The following is a 27,356-nucleotide window of genomic DNA, read 5'->3' on the forward strand; positions in this document are numbered from 1 at the left end:
AGTGTCCTGTGCTCACAGAACACTGAGAAACTCACGTGAGCACCCTGCCACATCATTGCCACCCTCACAGAGAAGACAGCACTTTCTGAGTGGCCTCAGTTCCATCTGCAAGGACAGCATCTGGGATCAGCGGGCCATCGGAGTTCAGCCACAGGTCGGACAGTACGCGAAAGGAGAAACATGAGGCACCACCATGCCAGTGGCTACTGAGAGTTAGAAGGTGCCTGGTCTCACCTCAGAGGACAGTGGCTGTGGTGGCCTTTACGCATATGCATGGATCTGGCATTATGCGTACACTTTGTTATTCTCATATACAGACATCATAATGGCCTAAGCATCAGATGCATCCACCATGAAGAGCTGTGCATGTACAAGTTTACATGGAAAAAACAGGCTTGCCGTGGTATGATGTGAGTTGCAGATTTGGCTCAGAAGTTATGTGTGGCATCTATGTGCCTGTGTGTGTCTGTATATGTCATTAATAGATGCTGTGCTATTATTATAGTTAGGTAATTCTTATTCCATTACTTTTATTGCTGTATTTGTTAATTTACCATGTATCCTCAAGAGACTTTATTAACCTTGGCAGGATAAGCCTAATGGCTGTTGTGATGTCTAGACAAAAGGAATTAAAGACACAGCAGAGATACTTACTCAATATTTCCCCTTTGTTGGAAGTTTCTGTCTCACTATTACAAGCCTTTTAATGTAACTTTGTTAAGGATTTAATGTAATAACCAATGCGTGCTGTAATGGAATAAGTGTAAGCCTTTTACACCACTTACAGTTGGCTGGGCAGACTCTCCCTGGCTAATATCAAAGCTGATTTAATGTTGTGGGTTTGAAATCAAACCAGGAATGTTAAATCTTTAGGACTGTCATTGCAAATGAAAAGAAAACCTCGTCAGTCAGATTAGTACTATGGAAATCCTGCAATATTTTGAAAAGAAGAGAGGGCAAACCCACTCTTTGAACAGCAGCAGACAGAAAAAGGAAAAAAGCAAAAACTTGGGGTATCTCTATGTGGAAAACATAATCCAGAGAAGATCCAGGACTGCATAGGTTCTAGGTCAGAGGAGACCATTATGATAAAAATCTTCTTTGGATTGCTCCCAAACCACCAGACAAAACATCCCGCTGCATCCTCCTGTCATAATTGCTGCAACAAGAGGATTAGTAGAAGATGCTGACAGCTCTCTTTCCATACTTATGTCTTAATTTTTCTTCTCTCACATCTTCCAAGTTATTTACATTGCAGTGTCTTCTACAAAAAGGATCTGAGATTTGTGAATGAAGGCCAGATAAGTCAGAAGACTGCCATGAGAAAAAGTCAGGAGAAAAGTGAAATGAAAGATAAAAGGGCAATTCAGACAGAAGAGGAAGTATCTGATAGAGTGAGGAAGTCCAGAAGAATGTGAGATGGAAAAGGGATGTGTCAGAAGATAAAGAGGTTTTGAAACATTTCCATACTCATGAAGCTTGAGCTGAGTGAAACTGGTCTGAGTGTCCAACAAATAACTTGGTCAAAATATTCACTATTGATTCAGACAAACTAGTCCCTCCTCCCCAGGGCCGTGCAGGAGGTGTTTTGGTAGAACAGCTTCATTAAAATTAAAGACAAAACCCAAGAAAAGTCCCACACATTGCTAGCAAGATCTGTTCCCCGCTATTACCATCCCTTCCCTTCTCTCTGGAGCAAAGCCGCCTGCTTCATCTCCCTCCTTTCACTGTCTGTCCCAGCTCGGCAGATCCCACATCACATTGTGAAAGGCTTCAATCCCTGCTGTGCCTCAGCCTGGCTCTGTGCCTACACGCTGATGGGTTTTTTTGGCAACATCCTGGTGCTTCCACCCCACACCTTCCTCTGCTGCCACCATGGGTGGACCTCACCTACTATTCTAACTGCTACACTTTCTTCCACTAATGGATTACACATCTTAAAATGTGAGGACAATGAAAAAAAAATAAATGTTGTGTGGCTTTGGAGATCCACTCATCTCTTGCTTTTCCAGCGGAGAAAAGAATGTAGTCAAAACCAGAAAGAGGAGGAATTTAGATAACTAAATACAAAAGTTTTACTGTATGGATCTTTTGATATAGATAACATAAAGGAGTGATATATAACTTATGAGAAGAAACACAGAAGAAAAGAATGAAACAGAAGCGGAGAGCTTGCAGAAAGATATCTGGTTTACATATGCTGTATTGTTAAAAAGTTTAAAGACGCATTTTGTTCTGAAAGCTAGGAATACTTTTCCCAAAAACATAAAACTCCAGCATGACCCAGATTATGAAAGGCTTTCCGCTGGTCTTACTAGAAAATACAGTTGATAGCCACTTGGAGGCTGTTTGACAGCCTGGAGCATGTGGCTTAAAATGATCTATTTTTTCTGGACTTGATTTTGAAGTTAGAGACTACATTGTTGTGTCAGCAAACCACAGAATGCATGTAATCCAAAACAAAGCTGCTATCCAATTTAAAAATGCAACTAAACCAGGATTGTTCACAATGCTTATATATACTGGGGTAAACTGTACCCAAAGTCTTTATCAAAGACACTAGATTCTCCAAGATTTCCTTATAAATTCTCAAAACACATGCACATGTCAATATATATTTGTTACACGCACATTTTTAAAGGCATGAAATGAGGAAAAGAAAGGAATACAAAAGTCAATGAGGCCTGAATGTTTTTGTAGCCATTTAATTTAAATGCAAATATAATATTTCCTGACTGATTCTTGCATCAATATTGAAAACTGATGTAATGGAAATGCTTTGGTAAATTTTGAGAGCCTGAGATAATAGCATCAATAAAAGCTTCCACTCACTGTTTCTCATGTGATCATCTTATTTGTACAGGAACATTTTTCAGAGGAATTGTTTTGAGATGTCTGCAGACTCAGAAGGCAAAATACAATATAGTTGATTTGAGCCATTATATTCAGAATGGCAAACAATAAGTTTACTTATCTTTGTAAAGGATTCTACTTGGGTCATTACAAGACCAACTGTGCCCAAGGAGCACTTTTCATGTAAAATCAGCTGTGAAAGTGAAGACTAGGAAGAAAAGGTTTGATTTTTAAGAACAATTCTGAGTAAATAATGTTATTATTGAGTGACATGGTAGTAGGTGTCTCCCTCTACCCTCTGAAAAAGTTAGAAATTCAGGGGAAAAAAAAAGTCTATATTACTTTACACCATTCATAACTAGAACAAGTTCAGTGTATTCTTATTCAGTATTATTGTCTTCTTGTAAGTGCTCTAGAAAAGTAGTGTGGTCTTTTCATCATTCTTGGATGGTGCCCAAATGAAAAAGTAAGTAAACCTAAAAACTGAAAATAGCCAGTATTATCTTCAGGCAAATGCTGGCTGGAGGCAGCTGTGCATAGAAGTCCTTTGCCCTGTTGTCTGAGAAAATCAATCCAACCTTCCCTAGTGTCTGAACACTTCAGGTTTTGTCTGCTAACATATTTCTGCTTTGCAGATTGTTTCTCTTCTTGGCTAAGAAGCCAAAGTAAAGCCTGGAATTTTCCCGGACTGCTCCAATCCTGAAAAAGTGCTATTAAAAGATTTAGTACAGTTAAGGGACAAATAAGTTAGCGTTAAATACATAGTGAAGTCAGCTAAAACTCTGCTAATATTTCCTACAGGTATTCAGTAACATTTAAGAATTTTTCTCTCTGCTTTTGAGTTCTCAGTTCTCAAGGCAACTCCCTGCTGTAACACTGAGGGTATCCAAAACATGATTCTTCTGACAGTCTAGCTTGCTCTGCAAGAAACAAGCTCGATATCATTTCTAGGGGTATTCTGAGAAGTCAGAAGTGTGTATAGGATTGAAATAAATATTTCTGTTTAGATTCTGCATGAAACATCTAATATCTGAGTATCAGAGATACCGTTGATTGTTTCGGTTTCTTGGTAGATGTTGGAGTGGGTGGCAGTCTGTTTCTGTTTTCTTGGAAAACAGAAGGCAGAGGTTTGCTTCACTCAGTACCCAAGTGGGAACCGATGACCAATCTGTTATCAGAACTATTTAACAAAACAGTTGCCTCCTAAGAAAGCTCAGTTACTCACTTTTTCCTGTTCCAAGCCAACCCTAATGAAATTAATCAGCAATGTTTATGTAAGAAAAATTTTGAATTCAAATAGGCAATTTGCATTCAGTCTCTGTTTCAACCAGGGCAATTCAGAACTGTTGTCTGATCAGCAGGTCTCCCCAAAGATACCTGTGTTCCTGTTGTTGGTATGTCTGTTCTTCTGGTTGTCTCACCTGCCATTTCAGTCCACAGTGGTTCCTCTGCCTCGCAGACTCCAGGAGTTGCTTTGTCTCTCATTCGCTTTTGGGACATGAAGAAGATGCCTATGATTCCCTGACATGTATGTAGCCACATGTCATGGTACAGCTGTTGTTTGCAACCATTTTTCCATCAGAGGAGGTTTGTTTTGTTTTATCTGTCTTTTAAACACCAGGCAGTCTGACTAAATAAGACATCGGCCTCTGGTTGTGCTCTGTTATAAAGAGTCCAGCAAATAACTCAAACTGCTCCCTTTTCCCCCTAACAGTGCACAGGACTGTCTCTGTAACCTGTGGATATAGAGGTTATTTTATCAATTACAAATGTCTGGATTGTAAATTGAACATAAAAACATAGAAAATTGGTGCTATATGGCACAACAGACAAGTTATATGAAGTTACATGAAGACAAGTCACAGCCATACACCATTTTGATTTTCAGTTCTCAGTTGAACTAGTTTTCTGCAGATGACAGCATATGCTTTCTCAGTGTCATTCAATCATTTGACGGTGTTAATTGTGCATCAGTGTCCTGAGCTCCCTTACCTGATTCCTTCCCTGCATGAGGCTGAGGTACTCAACTCTGTGGTATGCTTTTAATGCACGTGACACCCACTAGCCTTCCATGAGTAATATGTAAAACTTTTTATATGCATGAATTACGTTTCAAGTTCTCTGTTCTTGTATATACCACTGGAATTCATTATTACAGTTTCTGTCATATCATCTATCAACTTTACTGAGTCCCTCAGTTTCTTAAACACATTTATGTTATACATATCCTTTATTTAGTAGTCATTGTTGCATACTAGTACTTCCAAGCTGCTTGTTCAGGTAGTTTAAGTGGGCAAGTATTTCCCAAATTTCGTTACAAAATATCATCTATTTATTTTACCTTTAAAATGCTTTCTGACTTTATTTTAAAATTAAAAAAAAAATGGAAGCATGTTGAGTGTTGAGGCTTTCAGATATTAAATAATTGTGAAAGTTGGCAACACTCTGTAATAAGAGGTTTGTAGTACATCATCCTTCTATATTCCCTAACCTGTGATTTCAGACATTTCTGTTTTAGTCTTTACCAGCTCCTTAATTCTTTAGGGAAGTGAAATATTCCCTGACAAATTTTGTTTTTCTGAAAGCAAACTGTTGCTATAACAATATCTGATGTTTCAAATTTAACTACAATGGAGGCTAAAGGAGACCAAGATATTTTAGAACACAAATCATCCCTGTAAAATCACTGAGCATGCTGTTTAATACAGTAAGGAGGCTGGAATTATATTTAATTGGGAATTTTCGTGTTACTGAAAATCCCTTTTCTTTAGCAGAATCTACCAGCTCATGTTTTCTGTTTAAAAATATTTGCATCTCTCTTCCAGGGGAAAAGTAGGCATATTTTCTTTAACTGTATTCTTACATATGTGTAACTAAGCAGATGAGGTTGGCGTTGGAGTACACAAGGAAGCCACTGGACTGGGTTTGTATTGCCTAGATAATTTCTTCTGGATGCCTTGGGACAGTTGCCCCACATGAGAGGGCAAAGGGAAAGAAATATGTCAGTCTTAAGGTGGCACTCAGTTCCACCTGGTGGCCAGGCACTTCTGCTCAGACAGCAGTTCCTATCATCCCATAACCCTGATAGGAAGATCTCTGGTATCACAGCAATGCTGGGCGTGAGAGAGGGATTGGCCAACATGTGAGTTAGTTGTTTTACTCTCTGCAAAGACACTTGACCAGAAATCCATTTGCAGAAAATCATAATTTCTTTTGTGATTGGATGTAGCATTGCAAATATTTTGCCTTCATCTGGTATCCCAGCTTACAGCTGCCTCTGACCTGACAGGACTCTCCCAACTTCATATCACAACCCACCAGCTGAATCACACCGGCATCAGATTGAAATATTCACAACATTTGAAAACTTCCACTTACAGGTCCATACAAACCATATAACGGAGCATGGCCGTTGGGCATCCTTAAGCCAGCAGCAAACCAGTTGGCTTTAGGACCAAAGGTAGTATTGTGTGAGGGTGGACTCTGCTTCGATTGATTAGCCATGCTAAGAAGTAGGGCTAATTTAGCTCAGGGGCAGTGTTACAAGCTACAGAGCTTTATGGAGCATGTGACACCACACATTACTACATTAGAACTACTGGGAGATGATAGTTCTTTAGATATTACCCTTCAGTCCCACAGAGTATGAAGTGGTGTGCAGTGACACTGTGAAGTAATGGGCCAAGTCATTTTGCGCACCTTCACCTCCTTCAATCCCAGAGCTGGATTTTGTAACAAATACATTAAACGTTACTCCACGAAAAACCACTGTCTGTGCCGGGAGCAAGCTGTTACTCAGCACCCTGGCAGACCATAGTTGAGGCTGAACAGTCGTTTTCCTCACTTTCATTCCCAAAGAAGTCAAGGAGAGTGCAAGTGGCCTCCATCTTACACAGGAGCTGGCTGAAGTCTACATGTTGGTCCATCTGACTAGGACAGTGTATCCATAAGGAGCCTAAGAAAATACTTAGATCGAAGAATGAGACATAAAATTCAAATAAAATTGTATTTTCAGTTTTCATAGTCCTAATATTAACATAATGAATGACAACAATTAAAACACTTCTATTCAATTGATAGCCTAATTTAAATACAGGCTGCCATCAAAAATCAGTGGCTACTTCACAGATTTGGATAGCATATGAAATAAGCTGCTACAAAGGTGTCACACAGTGTCGTAAGGATGACACTGGTAATTGAGTCTAATGACAACAACTGTAAATATTCATCCAACTGTAAAAGACATAGTTGCGAACATCTTTGCTTTTTGGCAATATAAGTTTTCTCTTTTTTTTTTTAAATAGAGTAAATATTACCTTTTTTTTTTTTTTTTTCCAACTGGTAGCTGAAAATGTTTTTATATCATCTAAGGGGTGCCTACTTTGCATATTTAAAAATCAGACCAAGTTATGGATTGCAGCAATATAGAGTCACTAACCAATCCGGGAATATATTTCATGTAATTCTTATAATGAAATGGCTGAACATATTCGAATAGAGCAGAACTTATTTGAGTAGAAAGCTTTAATGATTAAGTAGAAATAAACAGCTTTCACAATGTTTTCTACTTTTGCTGAGACCCATTAACCACTGAACTGTCTGTCAGCTGAACATTGTTCTGCTGTCAGCTTGTGTGCCCCGTAGAGAGACCGAGGCTAGAAGGCACTGCTGTGGTTCATCCTTCTCTTCCAGGTCAGCTCTTCTCAAACTGTTTTAAGGGACTACTTTGAATATTTTTGTTAATAACAGAAATTTTTATATGTCATGTGTGTGCTTCCTATGTAGTTCTTACTTCCAGTCCCGTTAGTTTGCCAAGTAGTATTTTCCAGGAGTTCATACTACTCTGTGTGTTTTTCACATATATAGAGTTAAAGTAAAGTTGCCAAGGAAGCAAGTAATACTAGAGTTACAATAAAACAGCCTGAAGTGCTTATTTGTGTTCAACTCAGGTGCTGGAGTGAGCAAGGTCTTGTTCTGGAGAATTTTACTTGTCTGGATCCCAAACTGGACTGCTTAAGCGTAGCTGTTCCCATGGTGTGCCAGAAATAGTGGCTGTCCTTGTGGAATGTCACACCAAATTGTGTAGATCCCAATGGATAACACTAAATAGAGCTCATACGGTTAAAAGAGGAAGATATTGTTTGGATAAAACATACAATTTTGATTATGTGCTCAGGCACATTCACAAAAATTGGAAAAATTAATGAGCTCCTTGGAAACATCTGTGGTTCTTACAAGCTGGAAACTTGTATCACATACCAATATTTTGAAGATATCTGGTGTAATACTTTATGTGTGTTTATATTTTATATGAATTATTATTTGTAATATGCTATTATTTTTTACAGTTTTTTCTTCTAAAACAATTATAAGGAGTACAATCAGACACTAGCAACAGTACAACACAATTCAAATTACCTTCTTAAAACACTGAAGGTAATTAATAATTAAAGAAAATTACTTATAAAAAGCCTTCAGTCTCAAGATGGGTGTGCCTGGACTCTGAGGTAGCCATATTGTCATGCAAGGGAAACAAGAATGAGTTCAGAGGGAATCCTCTCTGAAGATGGAGTCCAAATCTGATATCCATAGCGTGATGCTCAGGCATTACTCCCTGGCCTTGGTTAGTCCCTTACCAGTGCCTTGGAACTGGCATTGTGCATCTCGGCAGTGCCACCAAGCCATAGTGAGGCCACCCCAAGGACGTGGAGCTGGGGCTGAGACACAGCAATATAAGGAGAGAAGCCCAAAAGGGCTGGTGTGGAAGAAGCCTTGCTGCCCTGCTACCCAAGAGGCACAGAGTGGAGACTGGAGTACCTCAGCAATTGGGAGCTACGCTCTGGCTTGTCCCCAGCTGGGCGAGGCAGGAGCTGGTCTGGCAGCAGAGTGAGGCACGCTGTCAGCCGCGTTAGGTGATGCCGAGCTGTGCCTGCACCTCAGTGCTGGCTGGGAAGCTGCCTTCATTCTCTGCAGTGCCTTCTAGACGCCCAGGAGCAAGATTTTTTACTTTTGTTCCACCAAGCATGGGGTCATTCCTTCTCCATCAGAAGATAAGAAAAGGAGATCTAAATAAAGGAGCTGCTGCTGTTGGCTGCCACCTAACCCTAGACTTTCTGTATGATTGCTCAAAGAGGACCTTCATTTTCTTTTGCAGTTGTAGGAGAAGCAGCAGTCTGCTGCCACATTATGTCCTTTTTACTCCAAGACCCTGGATGTTTTACCCTTTAGTGTGTTTCTCAGTATTCACAGTATTTTCGGCTATCCCGTACTAAACTTACCTTCCACTCCATTCCCATTGCCAAGCAAAGGTGGCTTCCCAGGGGGTTACTTCAGGGTCGCAGCTCTTCCCAAGACTGGACATTTGTACTCAGCAGAAGGGCAGATTGTATTTTTCCACGTCTTTCTGCATTGCCTTAATCTTGCTAACAGGAGGTTGGTGCCTGCCAGAGGCACGGCTGCAGTATGGATGCCATACTGGCTGGCTGCCATGTTACACAAAGTGGCTGTGCACTGGCTCTGCCCCTGGCCACCTCCCTGGCAGTGGGACGGTGGGGCTAAGGCTCTTTGGTGTGTCCTGGCCCAGCCATGCCACTCACTTGCAGGGCATCTTTGTGTTCAAGTGTAAAATCAACTACTACCTCCGTGTGCTCAGGGCCCGTTTCACAGCCCTTTGAAAATGGTGGGGATATTTCTGCCCACTTCAAAGGGCCCTGCCTCCTGAGCGTACAGCACAGGTTGCACCGGTTAATTTTTAAACTCCCATTACCTGAAACTTCTTGTAAAGCGTACCCAAGCGTAGGGCGGGGGACAAGCTCACTGAAACACTTCACAAGGCACAGCTGAACAACTGGGATTAAGAAATTTTGTATTTACTATTTATCCTTTTATGCCACACACGTGCTTTGTAATCATTCCTCGTAATCATTTACCTGTGTTTTCTCCTGCCCTGCAAATTTAGCGCTTGGCCGTTCCCCTTGCAACAGCCCACCCAGTGACCAGTGAGGTTGTGAAACATGCAGGGCTGTCCTGAGCTGACCTGATGTTTCCAAGCAGCCCAGGGATTCAAAAACCTTTGCCATCACAGAATCGTAGAATGGATGGGCTTGGAAGGGACCTCTGGAGATTGTCTAGTCCAACCCACCTGCTAAAGCAGGTTCACTGGAGAAGATCACACAGGAATGTGTCCAGGTGGGTTTTTCATGTCTCCAGAGAAGGAGACTCCACAACCTCTCTGGTCAGCCTGTTCCAGTGCTCTGACACCCGCAAAGTAAAGTTTCTACTCATGTTTAGATGGAATGTCCTATGGAATGTCTGTGCCTGTTGGGCATCACTGAAAAGAGTCTGGTCCCACCCTCTTGCCATGTTTGTTTCCACCCCATACCACCATGTGTGTGGCTCTGCAAAACCTGCCACTGCTGAGGGCAGCCCACGGGCAGGGTGCACTCTGGACAGGGCACTGGGCCACCATCCCTCCCTGCCTCCCTGCTGCTCCTGGGGCATGTCCCCCAAGTCATGTCCCCCACCCTCACTTGAGGTGCTTACGGATTACACGTGCTTAACAGACGGTTACCAGCAGGATGAGGGTAAGTTATTCAACTGTGTGTGAGTGCTGCAATTACATTTGAATCTTTGTGAAGTGTATAAAGATATGATGTGAAATTAAAACAAAAACAAAAAACAAACCAAGCCAAACAAACAAAAAACCCCCAAACAAACAAAACCATGAAAACAAAAACCCACCTTCCCTTAATTTACTCTTCCAGGAGAACTTCTCGTCATTGTTTCATTCAAAGTCCTCTCCATATCCCATTTTACATTCCTGTTCCAATAGTAATAGAATTAAAAAAAAAAAAAAAAGTTTAGAAAGTAGTTTTTAAAATAGTGAAGGTAAGCAAAGAAAATTTTACTTAAAATGCAAGGAATAAATAAACATACCTCTGAATTGAATTGTAGAATAATCTCCCAAGGGAAATAGCAAAAATGTAATTGGTTGAATAATTTAAAACTAGACTGGACAAAGCACTTAATAATATATGGCAGCAAAGAAGCTTGCCTTGGCAGGAGTTGGATTAGATGACTTAATAGGTCTTTTCCCTCTCTAGCCTGTATTATTTTATGGTTTATTACTGTGGATGACTCAATGTTAACAATGCTTAGTTTATTTTCCTACAAATGCTTGCTGCAAGACAGTGTATGTCCATGTCATTATACCTTTTTAATTATCCCAAGTTACCAGAAAGGCACTGGAGGTGCTAAACAGTGTTTATGCATGAAATATTGTGTGAGCACCTCTGTTTTAGGGCCGCATATGTGAGAAGAATGGGAAAGACATCTGTCAGTTCCATAGATCATCCTAGAAAGGCACAATGTATGTCACACATCACTATCATGCTTTTTGCATTATCATTATTTACAGCAAAACTCTTTGTGGAGTGTTTTCAAAAGCATTGAAATTGGTTTTGTACCACTAAACATAAAGCTCACTTTGCTTTAATTACCTCAGTGTAACGTTGTAGAGCTGTGAGAGGGAGGAAAATACAATCTGCATTGTTTCTAAATTGGACCCTAGACAAAATGCTATATTCACTTTAGAAGTGTCTATAAATTACATGAAAAGCAACTGGCACCTGCTGTTCTACCTTATTTGGCCATAAGGGGAACTCACACCTCCTTACATGAAGCACACTGAGAAGCATGTGGGCAGAGATACTCCATTACAGTTTTAGGAAGTGTTTATTGGATATTGGGTAAGTCAGAAGGTAAATTTCTGGGGAAAGACTGGACATAAACCAGGAACTATACAACTATGACTACACTCATCATTAAATCTTATTAAGAGGCCAAACACTGATCAGATTAAACAGAAATGACATCTATAGGAGACCCTTCCTTGTTTCAGGGGCTGGACTAGATGAACTCTAAAAGACTTGGAGGAGAAAAGAAGACTCAGTTTAGAGAGGAGGAGACAGGAGACACAATATAAAAACCCCTAAATACAGAGAAGAAAAATTATATAGCAGCTTCTACATGTTTCTTCTATGTAAGAGCAATGGACTTAGAGAAAGGGAAGCATGTTAGACATGTAGAGAATATTTCTAAGAGTAAGAATACTGAAGAACTGGAATATTTTGCTTGGAGAGTATGAAATTCTTCAATGGATGTCAGACAAATATCCATTTAGAATGATTATGTGCGTTTGATATTACATCAGGACAAAGTACACCAGGTGATTTCTTTATGTTCCTTTCAGCCTTATTGTTTATGAATTCATGAATCAAAGGAGAAAGCATGTGTGGAAAGAAAAATCCTGAGAGAGTACTGACGAAAGGGCTTACGAGACTGATGTGGAAAGGACATGCATGCAATTATTTATAATATTGTCTAATTTGCCCATTTGTCACACTACATTAAAAAAGACAGAAATTGGCATTTTGGAACCATTACAAAATTTTTCAGTTGTCATGTTGGCATTGTAGTCCAGAGCACTACAATGCCAGAAAAGTGCATTTACAGAGACACTGAGACGTCGTAGCCTGAAGATCCAAATGTTCCTGGAGTGTGTAATTTGATATCCATGAAGGAGTTACAGACATGGCTGGGCTTAGCAGAGGAATGAAGATGCCAGCAAAGAAAAGTTGAGGTTACCTGGGCAGTTCTGTGTCTGTTGAAAATAAACTTTCCCAATATTTCACAAGCTCTCTTCTTTGCAACACCAGCAGAAGTCTTTGTCAGTGTTTTTTGACCATATTAATGTATATTGGCCTGTGGCTCTGGGCACATTCCATATACAAATGGTCTAAATCATTCCATTTTAATATCTAGGTTACCACGGAGAAAGGTCCTCCTAGCCTCCCAGTTGTTTCTGCTCCATAAACCTTGAATACAGCTTTAAGCTATCTGAGTTTCACATATACAAATGCTTGAAATAGGCTGAAAATAATCAGTACCAGATACATCATGGATCTCTATCTCATCCATATTTTCAGAAGATCCAAATGGAAATGTGACAGAGAAGCAAAATACTAGTTATATCTGCAGATGATAAATCTGCTTTTGCCATCAATAAAGCTGTTTGGAGTTTATTTTTAAAATTTATATCCCATTTTGATACTAATCAGCACAAAGTGCTGTCTGTTGTGGTGAGAATGAACATGGGCTTTTGGGGTTTGTTTTTTAATCCTTCTTTACATACTGAAGAATTTGTGTCCCCATTTCCCACCCCCCCCTTACACGGAATTTATGTCTTCCCTTGCTTTATTGCTCTCATTTTATTTCCCTGCATTCTCTCTCTGGAAATCATACTATAACTAACTGAACACAAGCTATTCCCTCATCAGAGCTGCCACCCTTTACCAAAACCAACAAGCATAATCTCCATAGTGATGAACTCCATAAAATGAAGCAGAAAACACCCCCCAGGATGCCATCCACTCTCTGCTGTGCCAAAGTCTCTAGATCACTGCTCCCCACAGCTCTTCTAGTATTTTTTCAACATCTCCTTTGCTAGCCAAGGGTGAGATATTTGGAGGGATCTTTCGGCAAAGCAAAACAGTTGGTGGCACAAACAACTTGGAATGGTATCACTCTTATTTTCCAGATCTCTCCTTTTTCCCTTACACCCACTAAAGCCATTGCAATACTAACTTCTCCTTAAAGCTGCACTCCGCAAAATAATTTGCCTATTCACGTTCTAGTCACACAGGGTTCAAAGCCTATTAATAGCAGCAAATTTAACCAGGGTTTTCTGGACCTACGTATTCACATCCACCCTTCTGTTTTGTTTCACCAAATTTTTTTTCTTTCTTTTTTTTTTTTTTCTACTGTAAGAAAAGAAACTGTCAAAATTGTCGAGATGTGCAAAGTACACCTCCAGAGATGATCAGAGTGCTCCTCTGATGTTATAGAGGAGAGTGTGTGATGGAAGAGGTGAAACTCATCAGAAGATGCTGACCATTCTTGGCTGTACATCAGAAATCCTGACATGGCTAGAACTACATGGAACTGCAGAAACTCAAGGGGAAAGGAGGCTTTGAGCCTGAGTCTTAAGCAGAGGCTGCCTGTGGCTCCTAGGAATGGCAGTGACCCAGTGTAGGGGCACGGATGGAAAACCCAGGATACCATTGCAGAGCCTCTGATGGTTTTCTCCCGGAGGTGGGGATTTGGTTAACTTTGTGCTAACACAATGAGGTGATGCAGACGTATCCTGTGGCTTGCATTTGAGCTGCATGCAACAGGATGATGACATCTGATTTACTCTGCGACAAGCCTCTGATCTCTTTTAGACCTAAAGTAACAGGAGGGGCTTAACACCAAAAATCGTCTGTGCTGTACTTTTCCATTTACAAGTTTGAATGAGTCACTTTGTGTGCTCTGGTTTTGGTGAGAGTAAGGAACACCCAAACATAGCCTCTTTAAAAAAAAAATAAATAAACTAATCCATGCTTCAAAACAAAATAAATCAAATCAAATCAGAACAGGGCTAAGGCAGAAGTTGAATAATTGTTAAAGTTGGCAGGCACACGCTACTGACTGAAAAGGGTGTGCATCACTTGGCTTCGGGGTGAAAAAACCAACCAACCAATGGACAAAACAAAACCAAAACCAAACAACAAACAAAAACCCCTCACCAACATTTAAATAAAATTTGAAGTGCAAATTATAAGAGACTGAACAATCATTTCCAGGCTTGCTGCAGGGCATGTGCTAAGATTTCTAGCAGAGGCTAATGGGAACCGCACCCCTTGTTATCACACATGGTGTGGTCTGGAAGAGACTTGGAGAGGTGCTATTGCAATTATTGACCTTTTGCTAGAAGCAATTAGTATGAAGGAGGCAGCAGTTGCCCAATTGGAAAGCAACAACCAAATTCTTAACAAAGCAAACAAAACTCAAGGAACAGAACAGCCCACAGTCTTCCCTGTAATTTGAAGGGAGACAGGGTGAAAACTGGAGACGTGAAACAAGAACAGAGGATAGATGCAGAAATAGTCTTTCTGTATCAGAAAGGGCTACTATGGCACCATATTTGCAGATTAGAAGTGGAGAAATTGTGTCAGTGTTCTCCTGGCTGAAGAGCAGATAGTATGGAAGTAAAAGTACTGAGATGAATGCACAGATGGGACCACAGGATGGGACCACAGCCACGCCTAACTCTCTACAATCATCTGCTGTGCAACCTGCTGGCAGCATGTACTGGTCTCTTATCTTTTTCCAGTGGTTGCCCCAAGGGGAGGATAATGGCATTTTACTGTTGCCTACTGTATAGTTTGTTCTGGAAATAAAAGTCTCTTCTGTAGATCTGAAGGTATGAACCTTATCAGTAATGCTTGGTTGCCTGCATGGCTCCATATGATGATAAACCTTCCAACTCTCAATACTGTTTTTTTGTCTGATGAGAAAATTTCCAACTCTCAGGTTTTTTTTCTCTCTGCATTTTTTTTTCTCTGACATTTATACTGCCACATTTTAAACACTGTGTTAAATGAACTCACAAATTTCAGCCAAGCGCTCCAGACACTACCAGAATTCACTTTTCCCTGCAGAATACTTACTTATTGGGAGACCTCTCTCTAGTTGCTGTGGTGAGGTATTCATACAAAACCTAAAATGAACGAGTGTTCTGTGTTAAATTATCACTGGTGGTGCCTGGAGGAAGAAAATCACACTTTACAGTCCTGTTTCAAAATGTGGGTTGCTTTTGTGTGTGTCTGTGTTCATTGAAATAATTCCTAAACCTTTCCAAAATTTTGAGAAAATACAACAGCGTCAAAATACCTGTTCTGAAAAAGAGCAGAGAGATTTCTGCACAGGTGGCTGCTGGGAACCCTACTTGAAAAGCAATGTTCTGCTTGCTTTGGAGCAGACTTCCTATGATGACTCTAAGGAGTATGTCAAAAGCAGGTATATCTCTGTGAAACAATTCATTTTTAGCAAAACAACAGGTTAAACCAGAATTTCATAAAACAATATTCTAACCAGGCCTATTTTCCATATACTGCAGCCCTTGGAAAAAAATGGTGGCTGCCTGAACCATTATATTTGGTCTATATGGTGGACCATCAACAGCAACACTTCTAGCTCAGTAATCAGAGGCCCATCTTGAGTGTCTTTTTATGCTCTTTTATGCCTATCAACATACGCTATTGAATTTTAAAGAAAAAACTATTCAATTTTTAAAATTTGACTGAAAACTCTTCCTCTTTAACATTTAGAGTAAGCACAGTGCCACAACTTACAGCAGAGCCACCTGGTTGCATTAAGAAACTTCTGGAAATTTCGCACTAGCCGCAGAAGCTTCTTACAGAGACACACGTAAGACTTCTGAAAAGCTACTGTGAATACTTGAGATAAGGAGATTTATACTTATTGCTTTTGATTGCACTTGACTGTTTTCTTCCTTGATCTGTTTTATGAGTTGAGTGTTCAATCACTGTATCACTTCTGTATTTGGAAGGAAAGAAGATGCTTTCAAGTGTGTTGGAACATTAAAATAGTAACACTAAAGACTGCATATCAAACAGGCACACAGACCCCGTAATTAATAAATTCTGTCCCCCCCTCCCCCAATAACTCAAAGATTTGAATCTGTGGAAGTACACGATTATAGCCTTAAAGCAGTTCATCTTGAGTAAGTGAAGCAAGAGCTGAGACCTTCCCTTCAGAGTCTTCTTGATTTTGGAGCTGGCTTGCAGCCATGCTGGTTTCTAATACAAGCCAGAACAATTCAAGCGAAACAGTGATGCTCACCCCATTTCAGCTCTGAATAGGGATGTTAGTCAACTTTCTAAAATTCTAAGAAATCTCATTGAATACTTTTATTTCTTCCTCTACCTGGAATATGCAAAGACCTGTTCCTGGAAACACCCTTGGATAGTGATTTTTTCATACAAGTCCTTCATAGGTTGTTAGCTAAACAAATATATAGCCTACAAAATAATTCCCTAATTCAGTTTCACTGATTTTATCAAGTATTTGAGGTATGGCATATATGTTTTGAAATCATGCTCCAGAAGTTTTCAGTGAACACACAGTAAGAAACTTTAACAAGGTTCTCCCTCTTTAGCAAAAATCTGCTAACAGATCTCTCAATAACAATTCACGTTTTCAGGATAAAATCACATGCGGACTAACTATGCTATATTCTATGTGGGAACATCAACATTTTCCATCTTCATTAAGGATGGGTTGGACCCAAACCTTTTTGCTATAGTTAAGAAATCATATTACATGTTCCGGTGTTGACAGGTCTAGATTTATTCCAGAATGCTTTTGATACAGAAGGCTGCATAATTTCTGGCACTGGCTAAATTTTCAACAATGCTGTTTATCTGTTTTTGGAGACACAACACTGTGACTGATGGCTTTATTTTATGAACAGGACATATTCATGTTACTAGTTTGCATGTGTAATGTGGCAAGGTATCAAAATGACTAGCTTGATAACCAAGACAAATGGGAAAACTGAGTTGCTTGACTGTTCTAAACTCTGGGAACAGTTTAAAAAATATTTCTCCTGGCTTGTCCCTCCCTGATTCCATTCACTGCCTTCTTTCCTTTTGTCTGGGCAGCAGCAGTTTTCCAGGCAGGAGTTATTACATGGCCCAAGAGTCCTGTTAGCCAATTAACCTCTCTCCATAGCCTACATGCAGTCAAATGAGGTCTCAGGAGTGAATGAGGGGTTGTTTCCTTCCAGTCCTTTGCATATAGCTACAGTTAAAAATAACAGTAATTTTATACCTCCTCTTTTTGTACTTCTTTTGTACAAAAGAATTTCCAGCTGAGCCCATTCCTTAAAACTTTATTTTAGGAGAAAGCTCTGGTGAATCCCATGCTTGAAGTAAGACCCATCACAATGTTGCTCATTGTTAAGTTTTGATTCATGTTCCCACTCAACTGCTGACTCACTCTCTTTCAAGCATGTGCAAATATTTAGTTTCTTTCTTTCTTTTTCTGGAGCATGTTCTGTAAAGCCCATTGCTGTAGTATCCAAGCAAATTTTCAACATCAACAATAATATTGCCAATACAGTAGAGCTCTTGTGACATTCTTCTTCTAAGGGTCTTAGACTGCTCAACTTAACAACCTCAGCATTCATACTAAGCTACTAAGTGCTATTCTGTTGTTTTTCACAGAGTGAGAACAGTGGGACATAGCACTGGGACATCTCTTCCTGCAGGTTTACAGCTGCAGGGTAAATCAGAAATCATATAAAACATTCAAGCATATTGAAGGCAGAGCTGTGGTCTGCAGTCCTTACAAAGACAGCTTCACAAGACCCATTTACAGCCACAGATTTGATGATAACAAAAATAAACTAGGTGGGGTAAGGATTTCAAAGTCTGTGGTTAATCAAATGCAGGTTTTCCAGCAGTTTAACCGTATCCATTAATAAATCTGAGTCTTCCTTTCCTTGAAACTCTGGATTCAAAACCTTTAAAATAAAACTTATTTTGGCTGTCTATAATCTGAAGCTCATCCTTGATGAAGCTGTCAAAAACAGAATGTCACTCTCCAGCTTGATTAGCAAAGCAGACATCTAATGTTCTTTTGCTGCTTTATGCTCTTCAATAAACTTTCAAAAACTGTGAGATATGACTTAACACAAACCTTCCATATAGAAGCCTAGAGGCAGAGTCTTTCAAACTCAAATGACTCCCTGGTCTCTGTGTCACTAAATGCTTATATGAAGTCCCTCTTCCTTCAGTTCTTTGCAGCCCTTCAGGCTGCTTTTTCCTTTCTTCTGGTTCCCTTCCTCTTCAGCATCTTTTCCAGTTGTCTCAGCAAACGGTAGTTGTACTTAATCTTCAAGAGTACTTCTGATTTTCCCAGAACAGGGCTGATCTGGAATAACCTTGCTCTATCCACCTGATCCTAAGAATGCTGAATTGACACAGTTTTGCATTTCTTGAAGCTCTCCCTGGAAGATCTAAATATGGATGAACGGGTAGTGAGGTGGACTGAGAACTGGCTGAAGGGAAGAAGCCAGACAGTTGTGGTCAATGGGGTGGAGTCCAGTTGGAGGCCTGTATCTAATGGAGTGACTCAAGGGTCAGTACTGGGGCCTATGCTATTCAATATATTCATCAATGATTTTGATGAGGGAATAGAGTGCCCGGTCAGCAAGTTTGCTGATGACATGAAGCTGGGAGGAGTGGCTGACACACCAGAAAGCTGTGCTGCCATCCAGCGAGACCTGGACAGGCTGGAGAGTTGGGCAGGGTAAAATTTAATGAAATATAACAAGGGAAAGTGTAGAGTCTTACGTCTGGGTAGGAACAACCCCAGGTCCCAGTATAAGTTGGGGAACAACCTAATAGAGAGCAGTATAGGGGAAAGGGACCTGGGGGTCCTGGTGGACAGCAGGACGACCATGAGCCAGCACTGTGCCCTTGTGGCCAGGAAGGCCAATGGCATCCTGGCGTGGATTAGAAGTGGGGTGGTTCAAGAGAGGTCAAGAGAGGTTCTACTCCCCCTCTACTCTGCCCTGGTGAGACCTCATCTGGAATACTGTGTCCAGTTCTGGGCCCCTCAGTTCAAGAAGGACAGGGAACTGCTGGAGAGAGTCCAGCACAGGGCAATAAAGATGATGAAGGGAGTGGAGCATCTCCCTTATGAGGAAAGGCTGAGGGAGCTGGGTCTCTTTAGCTTGGAGAAGAGGAGACCGAGGGGTGACCTCTTTAATGTTTATAAATATATAAAGGGTGAGTGTCAGGAGGTTGGAGCCAGGCCCTTCTCGGTGACAACCAAGGGGTAATGGGTTCAAATTAGAACACAAAAGGTTTCACTTAAATTTGAGAAGAAACTTCTTCTCAGTGAGGGTGACAGAGCACTGGAACAGGCTGCCCAGGGAGGTCGTGGAGTCTCCTTCTCTGAAGGCATTCAAGACCTGCCTGGATGCCTTCCTGTGTAACCTCATCTAGGTGTTCCTGCTCCGGCAGGGGGATTGGACTAGATGATCTTTCGAGGTCCCTTCCAATCCCTAACATTCTGTGATTCTGTGAAACACCCATGCATACATTGAAGTTCAAATGCAAATAGAAATAGGTTGAATGACCTTCACCAGAGAATGGCTTCTCCCGCCCCCTGCAATCAGTAGTTTCTACACCAATTTTTTTCCCAGTCAGTATGATATTGCAGCCCAGCCTCCAAAACCACTCCTGCCTGAAATGTCCTGTCCCTTGTTCCCTAATTTGTAATACACGAGTTAAAACCAAAACCAAACAACAAACAAAACCCATCCCTCACACATTGTCCTCCATGAAACACGGTGTCTTAATAACACTGTAACTTTTATTGCTGACGTCAAGGATGAATCCTGGCTTCTGTTAATTACAAGCAGGTATGAATCCTGTCTCTGCAGTGTCACTGAAAGTAATTGCTTGATTGCTCTCTGGAATCAGCCCAGGCTCCCAGTGTCCTGCTGCCTGGCAAAGAGCCTTCTCTGTTACCTGATGATCACTAGACATTTCTTCCTGTCCTGGCCTCTGTGAAGAACACCCTGTTGTTCTTTGATACACAGAAGGCGCTTATTACAGTGCTGTTAACATGCTGTGGTTTATATTTTCACTGTGTATTTGTGTGGGGAATGCTTTGTTGTTATTCAGTCATCTTGAAATCGCTTTTAATGCATGCCAAGTTAACCAAAGATGCAAATATGAGTGTTCATTCACTGAACCCAAACAGGCCATGTATCTTAGAGGGGTTACAAAACACAAAAGCAAAGAGAGAAAGATTGCACTTCATCTGTCTGAAGTGCAGGATGGCTGCACAGGCCTAGCAGCTGCTGCCTGCCTCAGCACCCATGCTGAAGGAGACCATTGCGTTGATGGTCAGACCACACTCAATGGGAAGATTTCTGGGTTGCCATTAGTCTGATTGTGACGGTGCAAACCATGTATTGCACATCTATATATCTCCTCAGGCTGGCATGTGGGAGACCACAGGCAGGCAAACAATTGTTTTGTCATGATGTTTTCCCCCCATGGAGAAAACCAGGTCTCCCCATTATTGCCCAAGCACTTCTCTTGCTTATGTAGCCCTTGTAACCCCTCTATCTCTTGGGTTACAACAGCTGCACCCAGTCAGGAACCCCCCAGGCCTAGTTATCCTTCCACCCACTTCCCAATGGAAGTTAAACCAATGAGCTTTGACATGGAGGAGACTATGCTTTGATGCAGGGAATTGCAGAGGAGAAAACATGTTTCATGCTGAAGGTAGCTGCCATACAGTAGCTTCCACAAGAGTGGAAATTCTAGTTCAGTCAATGGGTCACGTGGCTCAGGTTTCTGTCTCTCTCAAGAGCCAGAAGTAGACCCCTTTGAAGAATAACTCAAAGCAAACTCCCTTTTCTCTCCTGCCCCACTACTCTCCCAGCCTTCATTTGCATCTCAAGTGATTTTCTGAGCCTTGAAATCACTTGAAATCAAGTGATTTCCTTTGTGACTTATTTAGTAACTCCCAGGGTGGTTCTCTCTTCGAGGTACTTGGTCTGTCCCTCCTGAACTCACATAAACTTCATGCGCCCACATGGAGTTTCCATGTGGTGCTGAAAAAGCTTGTGACTCCAGTCCTTCCGATGCTGCAATGGGCAGAATGTGTATGGGTATATGCACCCACATATACCTGTGGGCCCATTATGTCATTCAGGCACCTAAAAAAGTGTGTACCATTACTTTTCTGGTATGGCTACAGGATGAATACATTACATACCAATATTTATCAGTTCTTATACCAGGAAATACCAGGATTTACAAACTACTACACTATGAAGTACCAGGGCAGCGGAACCTCAGTCACTCAAGTATACAGATGAACTGGCTTTTTTTTGAGTACTCATCTATATCAACCTAAAATGACTGTAATAGTACCTACATACCACAATGGAACACGTGAAAAAAAACAGTATTTGTGAAGCACTCACAGTGATAAATGCTATAAAATGTAAATGGGAGACCTATTTTTAGAAAGTTGAGAGCATGCAGTTGAGTACATTATCACAATGCCTTCCCGCAAGAAAGCTGGGCAAAGGTTATGCAGACTACCAGAACCTGTTATACTCAGTGCAACCTTAATACTTGCTTTTTCAGTATTCCTGAGTGCTTAATTAATAACAGAGATGAATCCAAGTTACAAGATCCTGATCTGGATCCAAATGTAGCTGAAATCTGGGGTAGCTCAGATGCATGATTTCTAAATAAGAATTGTCAGAAATACTGTGTTGCTCTTCCCTACCATATCTGAAGTGAAAGATGACTTCAGGAGTCAAAACAAAACTCCACTGGCACCATCAGAAGGGTGCACACTAGTGTTGAAATTCCACAGAAGACCTAAAGGTATAAATTTGGTTCCACTGCCATATTTTAATTAAGAGCGTTAACATTGCTGCCTTTGGCCTCGTTCTTAGGACTGGCCCATACTTAGAACAAAGCGTCCCAGGAGCACAAGGCAATTCTGTAATAGAAATAGCATGTCCTTTCTGCTCCTTGCCGGGTTGTTTCTAGGAAACTGAGTTGCATTCTGAGAAAACGAGCCTATTGACCTATGCTCTTCAGCAAGACACTGAGAAGCTGAGTTGCCATTTGGATGTGTTAGCCTGGTTTTTACTGTGATTCACAGTTGGAGTTGTCAGAGCCCCCAAAAGCTGCTTTTTCTCCTGTCCCCTAGCTGTGTGGATGATTTGCATTGCTGTCTGACTGAGGACTCCGCCCTGTTTCAGTCCCTTGTTCAAACCATCACATGGGATGCAAGGGAATTGCTGTGCTTGTGCACTCCTAAAATTGCCTCTGGTTATCTTTTGACAGTTTCTGAAGACATTGAGGCATGAGAAGGAAGTAAATATTTTAGACGCACATTTTCTGTGTTATTAACGTTCCTTCAGTGTGAATCTAGTGCTAGTCTCTGTAAGGGTTTATCTGTATAAAACTAATAAATGGCTAAAAAATGTAGAGATTTATGACAACATGTTGTCATAGACATGAAGAAGAAATTTTTTACCCTGAGGGTGGTAAAATCTGGAACATGTTGCCCAGAGAGGTGGTAGATGCCCCATCCCTGGAGACATTCCAGGCCAGGCTGGACGGGGCTCTGAGCAACCTGATCTAGTTTAAGATGTCCCTGTTCATGGCAGGGAGTTGGACTAGATGACCTTTGAAGGTCCCTTCCAACCCAAACTATTCTATGATGCTATGATACTATGATTCTGTGTTGTTAAGTGTTCAACAGATATTCATGCTGCTTATTTTCATGGCATATAAACTTCTGGGTTATATATCCTTCAGTATGGTGCTTGTAACAATATACAGTATACTGAATCTATTACTTACTCTGTCTTTGTTATAAAATTAATGTTAATATAAAATGTAAGCAAAATGTCTCATTACCTGAATGTGGGAGTCCCAGATGAAAATCATATTCAAGAGGTGAATACCTCCTTCCAGAAGACAATAATGTCTATTAGTTCTAAGCATGCAAATCAATTTAAATATCTAAGAACAGCTCCAATTTTTCAGACCTGGCCCAATGTCACCATTGTCTCTATATTCTAGTTTTTTTTGAAAATTACTGAGCAATTGCAACACCAGCAACAGGCCCTATAAATATGTTTGCTCCTTTGTATGTCATTAGCATGCCAATAGCCAGCAGAAACTGAGCTTTTAGCATACCTTTTTGCACATTCCAGCAGTAAAGAAACTTAACCTTAAAACTCTTTGCATTTAACTGAGCCATTGACTGGTGCATCTACCAAGATCAGCCAATGTTCTCAAGGCTGAGTTAAAATTTGTAATACTTTATTTTGAGAGTGAGACACCTAAATGAAGCCTGATGTTCAGGAAATGCTGAGCACACAATAATAATGACCTTCTGACATTTCTTGCATTGAGCATTGCAGTTATACAATAAACCCCTGAAATTTCTTAGCACTTGTAATATTATGATAGCAATGTTAATTATTAGATTGTGGTGGTACAGAGCATGATCCATGCTGCTAAAGTGCTGATTCTTTTACTTGTTTAAAGTTAACTCTCAGGATTCATTAGACAAGCATTTGTAGGGTGCCACTGATTTTAGAATGCACCTCTAAAGCCAGCAAATTTTCCAGAAATTCATTTATAGTGTAGTCTTCATAATGGAAGAAGCTTCTTTTGCAGAAGAAGATGAAAATGCTGATTCTTGGGGGCACAGAAATAATCTTGTTAAAGGGCAGCATTATATAGGTCTCTTGCTGGTATTTCCTTTCATATGTAACTTCAGCAAAGCTACACTTGTTAGAGTTGATCAATGAGAAAGAGAGGTATGCATATTTCTGAAAAACAAGCAATAATAGAAGAAATAACACCAAAAAAAAGGCATTCAGGTTGCAGTGAGTATTCCTTAAAAGGTAGCCCAGCATAATTTTGTTTAGGTCTACCACTCATCTTCACTGTCGCTTGTGAGAAGCTACTATTTTGCAATTAGTTTTTGCACCTGCCCACAGGGAACGAAAATATTTATCCACATGTGGGAAGTGTCTTGAAATCTCTGTGTGAAAAGGATTGTTCACATGCATGTAATATCATTTTTATTCCAGTGCATACGATGGAATTTGTTCTACAATTGCTTTCTTGTCAAAATTATCACTAACTTTTGTGGGCAGCTTTGTGTTTGGCCCTGGTCTGTGAGAAGTGCTGTTAACAACACTTCCGTATGTCTTTGGGCAATGAATATGCTTCTCTCCATGGAGTCAGGTCTGCAAGGCTGGCTCCTATAAACAGGGGTTTGCAGGACAAAGTCACAACCTTGGCATTCAACTTCCATGCTTCTCAGACGCTTTCCCACAGAACACGTGCAATTCTGCAATTCTGCTCTAAGCAAATAGCACCGACATTTCTCTCTGATGTGTTCGGCGTCTTTCTAAAGCACTGTATAACACTGGGAAATCTGCCAAGTGTGCCTCCAGCCAAGCCTACTTGGAAAGACCCCTCTGGACTTTATTGCACAGATGCAGCCCTGAGCGTAGAGGAAGATGAACACCACACTGACCTGAACTCTTAGCCTGGCTCTGTGTAGGCATCTGATTAATTTCAGTGAGAGATACAGGCTGAAAAACTCCAGGAATTATTGCAGACAGGAGAAATTACAAAAGGAGAGACCAACAGCAGTTTTTAAATATTATGCATGTCTATAAGAGTCTGATTGCAGTTAGCAAAAAGATCTGGATGACTTCAACAAGCTTTGGATAAGATCCTACTTTTATTTTTTTTGTAACTTTTAGTACAAAGCTTTTGCTAGTACAAAGTAAACTGGTTTAAGTATTTCCTGTGACTCATTGAAAAGTAAATGAACTATTGAATGCAACTGCTATGTTTATTTCAATGGATATAATCTAACAGCAGTCTAACTACATGGGCAGAATTATGTAAATCACTATTGGGCTAGTAGCAACTGATAAGATAATTGCTAAAACACCATTAACAGGAAAGCAGTCTGTGTGAAAAAGCAATGTTGGATTGATGCTTATTTAATCGAGTGTGATTTCAGTTCTGGAACCTTGTTCCTTATTCTTACCTGGCTAATTGAAATAATGAGATGCTGTGTGCTTTTCTTTGTCACAGAGAATATTATCATATGCTGTCCTCAGTATACAAGGAAATGCTTGAGATGCAGTTAGCTATGCAGTAACTCCAAGATAAAGGTATGTTCCACACCTAATAAAACACAGAAAATTGAATTTGAACACCTTCCACCACAGCTACACAATAACCAAATGCCCCAAATATCCTTTCAAACAAACTGAAAACCCAGACTGAGAACCTAAACTGACAATGGTTTCTCTGGATAATTACAACGGAAGACTGAAATTAATTATTGTTATCATGCAGTCTTAACACATAATTAAATATATATAGGAAGTCACTTTGTTTGTATCTGGTTACTATATAGAATGAAAAAAAGAAAAGTCCAAAGCATTTTAATTTAGGCCTTATATTTCACATAAAAATGATAAAATTGCTTTCTGGTGAAATAACAAACTGGAACCAAAGTTCTTAAAATGGAGGTAAATTTTAAATCAACAAAAAGCTTTTCCTGTGTTTGCTAATTTAAGTGAAACCTGAGCCTTTAAAAACTTAGAAAAATGTCAAGGTCATTGCCAAGAGTTTTGATTAGCAATAAAAACGGGACTCAACAACAGGCTAATGGTATAAGGACATTAAATATTGAAAAGAAGCTATTGATTTAAAGATGCAATCGCTAAAACTATGTGGCAGTAGCTATTGACCAAATGGTAGACTATATGTTTCTAACAATGTGTCTGCCAATCTATTAGCATTTATCAGATTTTCCTGGTCGTCTTGTAAATGCTACTTATTCTGTTTTGTTTCACATTGATTTTTTTAATCTAGGTTTTTAAAAAAAGAATAAAATAATAGAATGACCATTCCAACCTTTTCACAATATTGCTACACACACTAATTTATGTTTCTGTGTTTAGGAATATGTAGAAAAGGGGGCAAGTAACATACATTATTCTAGGGTCACCATTTTTATATTCCAGTTGCCAATGCATAAATATATCCTAGGTGCAAGAATGTTCATCTGTGAGCTGCAAGTACCCATACCTTTGCTGAATATTGGAGATTTGTCCAGCAAGACAAGCCACAGCAGATGGGAAGTCCTCGCAGGAGGTGGGATGTCCCTGTCATTGTCCACAGGGGCCTGGACTACAGAAAGGTGGAAGAAGTAAAGAGAAGACCCTCAGCTTAGCTCTTTACTGGTCTTCTGCTCCATTCCAAAATAACTTAAGTGTTTTCAGCAGAAATGAGCACTTGAAAGACTTTACTGCCAGCTCACATGAGGTGCACATGCCATGCACATTTGCACATGATAAGAACTTGGCATAATCTTTCCAAGCACAAGTTTTCCCTAAAGAGTAAGTCATTCAAAGGTGCACTTATTCCCTGGATAAGCACACTGTGTGCTTGTCCTTTAGTCTTGTGCCCCTTCTTGGGGTAGTTACAAAAAGAATGACAAAGTGAAAGTCACCTTTCTGATAAACTGAGCCTCTTGCTCCTTACAGGAAGGCAGGAATTACTTCAGTGATTTCTGTGTAGCTTAAGTCTTAGCACAGATATGGAAGAGTCTAATTTTATGCTTGAGGAAACTAAAACACCAGTGGAATTTATAGACTAATCAAACTCCAGCAAAGTGCAAATCCTGCTTTTCATCGGCTAAATCTGGTGTACTGTACATCAGATTCAAATAAATTGTATAATAATACTGAGTTAGGTGTTGCAGGAAATCAGCTCAGATGTTCAACTAGTCACTGAGAGGTTATGACCCTGATGCTTTGAGTCAAAAAAGAGACACAGATTTAACATGAATTAAAATGAAAAGTTTAGTCTTTACAAAATATGGTGGTTTCTACTTAGAATACCACAATGAGAGCATAACACACCTCGTTGAGGGCTGGAGCTGTCAACAGGAAGCTTTGGAAGCATTTTAGGAACGATTCTGCAAAACACTGGTAA

At 40.3% G+C, this 27,356-nt stretch overlaps 1 long non-coding RNA gene across 1 annotated transcript; it reads right to left on the reverse strand.

Moving 5' to 3' along the window:
• Window positions 1–1,906: 1,906 nt before the first annotated feature.
• On the reverse strand, window positions 1,907–27,356 carry LOC110354929 (uncharacterized). The gene is made up of 3 exons (XR_010474255.1): window positions 26,448–27,356; window positions 25,396–25,535; window positions 1,907–10,672 (listed from the first exon to the last, which is right to left on the reverse strand). It is a non-coding gene; the product is annotated as an uncharacterized LOC110354929 (long non-coding RNA).

The sequence above is a fragment of the Columba livia genome, chromosome 1 (genome assembly GCF_036013475.1).
Source record: "Columba livia isolate bColLiv1 breed racing homer chromosome 1, bColLiv1.pat.W.v2, whole genome shotgun sequence".
Classification (NCBI taxonomy): Eukaryota; Metazoa; Chordata; class Aves; order Columbiformes; family Columbidae; genus Columba; species Columba livia.